The sequence below is a fragment of the Alosa pseudoharengus genome, unplaced genomic scaffold, assembly GCF_046254945.1.
Source record: "Alosa pseudoharengus isolate Yale_2024_CS ecotype anadromous, Long Island Sound unplaced genomic scaffold, YU_APseudo_1.1 YU_APseudo_1.1_scf_4, whole genome shotgun sequence".
In the NCBI taxonomy this organism is placed as follows: Eukaryota; Metazoa; Chordata; class Actinopteri; order Clupeiformes; family Clupeidae; genus Alosa; species Alosa pseudoharengus.
In genome coordinates this window covers 2,016,483-2,021,482 of record NW_027468774.1, presented here as the reverse complement: position 1 = coordinate 2,021,482, position 5,000 = coordinate 2,016,483, and positions in this window count along the sequence as shown.

Here is a 5,000-nt window from a genome sequence, read left to right as displayed (position 1 = left end):
ATATTGGCGTGGTACAAGTAAAAAAAACTTACTAATCACCTTTCTATCATCCAAATAGGGAAATCACACTGTTGGCTAAAATTAAAAAAGAGCTCTGGTATATCAATTAATGATATATACCTTTGTGCCATATACATCCCACCAATAGAATCTCCCTATTATGAGGAGGACTACATAAGCAACCTCTACACAGACATCAGCCATTTCCAGGCCCAGGGAAATGTGCTGATATGTGGGGACCTAAATGCCAGGACTGGGTGTAAAATAGATCACATAGACCCTCATGGTAACAACCATGTGTTTGGTCAAAACAACCTTTATTTTACACCAAACTTACCCCAAAGAAACAGCTTTGACCGTACTGTCAATAAAAATGGTAAAGAGTTAGTGCATCTCTGTCGAGCCTTAGGGCTGTATATGCTTAATGGCAGGATCAGAGGGGACTCTATAGGGAGGTTCACGTATTGTTCAGCTCTTGGAGCTAGTGTAGTTGACTATGCAATCACTGACATGGACCCCAACTCCTTCAGAGCATTCACTATCAGGCGGCAAACTCCACTATTGGATCATAACCAGACTAACATCTTTCTCAAAATCATACAGCAGCCCAAAACCGAGTCCAGCAAGCTATTCCGTCTCAATGGGACATATAAATGGACTCAGGACAGCCCAGATAACTTTTTAAAAGCTCTAAATTCATCAGAACTAAAACAATGCATTAGTTCCTACAACTCAAAATGTTTTGAGATTAGCAAAACTGGTGTTAATGAAGCCACAAAAGAACTAAACAAAATATTTCTGAAAGCAGCAAATGTAGCTGGCATGAAGAAGTCTAACAAAAATCGAGCAAAGAACAAAACTGAAGAAAAATGGTTTGACAAGGAATGTAAACAACTCAAGACTAGATTGAGGCATATTTCCAATCAAAAGCACCACCAGCCTGAAAATACAAATCTTAGAAAAAACTACCACGAAACTCTTAAACACTATAAAATGTTGCTGAGAAAGAAAAAACAGAATGACACCAACACAACTCTCAGCAAAATCGAAGCATCTATACAAAATAATCAATTTTGGGAGATGTGGAATGGTCTGAGCAAAACAAAACCACAGAACTTACCGATTCAAAATGGTGAAATCTGGAAAAAGCACTGAAAATTTGTATACAGACATCCAACCTCAAGATCTACATTCGAATTATGAAAAAAACATGGAAAAATTACAATCCCTTGAAAAGACAATTAAAGACAACCAAAACCCCCTTGACTTCCCAATTACACAATTCGAACTTGAATCCAAAATTAAAAAACTCAAAACAAAAAAATCCTGTGGCCCTGATCACATCAGAGGAAAAAATGCTTAAACACAGCACCCCTGAACTGCAAAGGGCTATACTCAAATTGTTCAATCTCACTTTAACTTCTGGCTGTTTTCCTGACATCTGAAGCCAAGGGTACATTACACCCATCTACAAAAGTGGAGATAAATTGGACCCCAATAATTTTAGAGGCATCTGTGTGAACAGTAGTCTGGGGAAGGTGTTTAGCAGCATCATCAACGAAAGAATAGTAGCCTTCCTTAAGGAGCACGATGTCCTCAGCAAAAGTCAAATTGGATTTCTTCCAAATTACCGCACTACGGACCACAGTGCTTTTACAAAACTTTGCCAATTTGCCTAAATTTTCATCAGAGGCAAAGAGCTGACCTGAGACCTGCTGGATGGGGTAAATCGGGTCATGATAGATTTGATATACAAAGCATGCTTAGCTCCAGTCAAGGCCTCATTGTCTTCAGTGTACATGTAACAGCTGTGCTGCTACAACCTTGTTACTCTTTGATACAGTGGAATAAACTGGAACAGGTCTTGTCTTGGAACAGGTCTACTAATTCACATGTACTGTGTGGTGTAACAGCAGACACGTTTCAACACATCAATTACAGGATGCATAACATCATTGACAGGATGTATATATGTAGATGTAAGTACTTAACTGGTACACTTTATTTTAATGGGTTTATTCCACTGTATCAAAAGAGTAATAAATGTGTACCAACACAGTTGATACATGTACTACAGTATGTAGGGTAATGGCAGACATGTTCCAAGACACCAATGACACAACATACATGTAATATGTAATTGTAAGTACTTAACTGGTACACTTCATTTTAATGGGTTTATGGCACTGTATCAAAGAGCAATAAGTGTGTACCAACACAGTTGATATATGTACTATGTAGTGAATAAGTAGACCTGTTCCAAGACATCGAAGACATAAACTTACATGTCATATGTACATGTAAGTAATTAACTGGTACACTTAATAGGTTTATTCCACTGTATCAAAGAGTAACAAGGTTGTAGCAGCACAGCTGTTACATGTACACTGAAGACAATGAGGCCTTGACTGGAGCTAAGAATGGTTTGTATATCAAATCTATCATGACCAGATTTACCCCATCCAGCAGGTCTCAGGTCAGCTCTTTGCCTCTGATGAAAATTTAGGCAAATTGGCAAAGTTTTGTAAAAGCACTCAGTATTACAATGTAACAACTATATGTAGGTACCCACAAATACATAATGCAAGTACAATGATAGTACCTGATAGTACATGTTGTTACACAGGTTGTACCACTGTACCTAATTAGGTAGGTACACTGTAACAGCAACACATTAAAATAAAGTGTTACCAAGCAGTTGATTCAATCTGGCATGAAGGACTATTTTATAAACTTTTACAAAGCGGTGTAGGGGGTAAAGTTTACCAATTAGTTAAGGAAATGTACTCTGAAAACAGAAATGCTGTGAAAATTGGCGACAAAATGACAGAATACATCAATGAGTTAAAAAAGAGGGGTGAGGCAGGGCTGTAGCCTCAGTCCAACACTGTTCAATATTTACATCAATGAGTTAGCGGTGCAGTTGGAACAGTCTACAGCTCCTGGCCTCACCCTAAAAGAAAAAATAAATTAAATTCCTCCTCTATGCAGACGACCTGGTGCTGATATCTCCCACTGCACAGGGACTACAGCAGCACCTGGACCTGCTAGAGAAATACTGTCAGCACTGGGCCCTGACAGTAAATCTAAAAAAGACAAACATTATGATATTCCAAAAGAAGCCCTGGGGCCTATTGCACAAAACTAGGATAAGGGATTAAGCCGGGATATCTTGGTTATCCTGGCTCAATTTATCCGTGATCCAGTTGCACAAAAGCGGGATAGGGGGCAGCAGGATATGTTATGGTATAAGTTACCATGGCGATTTATTCTGTGGAGCTAGCATGCTCCAGACCAGGCTAAATTCCAGGATCTATTTAATCTCATCCCTTATCTCAGTCAGCAGTCACCACAAACGGAAACCAATAGTTATTCCACTGCCCACTACACATTGTTATCACCAGTGTTGGGAAGTAACTGAATACATGTATTCGGAATTACGTATTCAGAATACAAAATATGAGTAACTGTATTTAGTTTCAGTTACATTTTCAATGAGTGGTATTCAGAATACAGTTACTTTGGCCATTTTAAGGGGTTACTTTTAGAATCCTTCTCATATGAATTTCTGGGCTTTTTGAACTGAAATTTTAATATTTCTGTGAGATGATCTTGTGCATTGACAAAATGTATAATGTTTCAGTTTATTCTATAAAGTTAAGTTGTGGGGTTTTTGCTGACATCGCCTGTGGGTCTTACAAACTGAAAAAGCAGCTTGATTCACACTTGATAAAATGTAAAACAGCGCTTATGTAATCCAGGTATTTAGAATACGGTACTTAGATGGAGTAATGTAACGGAATACATTACAAATTACCTTTTAGGGCATGTATTCTGTATTCTGTAACTGATTACATTTTAAAAGTATTCTTCCCAACACTGGTTATCACATATACCTAGACCCACTGTCATTATTTAAACGTTTGTGATCATTAAATAACTTTTACATACTCGCCATTCCCGACCTGTCATGCGACAATGTGACGTCACGGGAGTGCCTAACCATTTTGCGCGTGGTGGTCGCGGCACTAGTTGCAATATTCTCCTAAACCGAGGTGTTGCTGTTTGTTGCTGTGGTGAAAAGGCTATCGCTACCTACTTCACACCGTAGAAGAAGCAATGAAGCCCCTCTAGTTGCCATGGTGAATCAGTGAATCTGTGATCGGTGGCGGGGTCTATTTGAGGGAGCCGTGAGCGCGCACTTATCCAGGATAGGTTTCACCTGGCTTGATGAATCCGTGTCTGCTCATCCTGGCTTGGTCTTTGTGCAACCAATTAAGCCTGTACGCTCTTGTTTTGGATTCATTGAGCGCAGCTCAGTAACTTATCCCGGATGTCTTAATTCTGCTTTTGTGCAACGGACCCCAGATGTCAGGAACACAGATACCATTCCAATCTAGGCAGCACCGCCCTAGATCACACGATGCAGTACACTTACCTCGGCTTGATCATAACTGCATCGGGGAGCTTTAGCATGGCAGTGAATGCTCTAAAAGAAAAGGCTCGCAGAGCGCTTTATGCAATAAAAAGAAACTTCTGGAACATAAACATACCAATTCAAGTTTGGTGCAAAATATTCGACTGTGTTATCCAGCCTATTGCGCTATATGGAAGTGAGGTATGGGGTCCACTCAGTGTGCACAGCTACACTAGATGGGACAAGCATCCTGTAGAATCCCTACATGCAGAATTCTGTCGATTAATTTTAAAAATCCAAAAGAAAACACCAACCAATGCATGTAGGGCAGAATTAGGCAGATTCCCATTGGCCATCAACATACAAAAGAGAGCACTTAAATTCTGGATGCATCTCCAAACAAGTCCCAGAGACACACTGCATTTCATCACAGCAAAAACTCAAGATCTGAACCCCGACAAGAGTCCTCTGAGTCAGCTTGTGATGAGACTAGGTAATCCCCCTCTAACAAATACTAATACACTCTCTCAGCCAAGCTCTGCTTTTAGACTAAATCTCAACCAGATTATCCAGAAATCTAAAG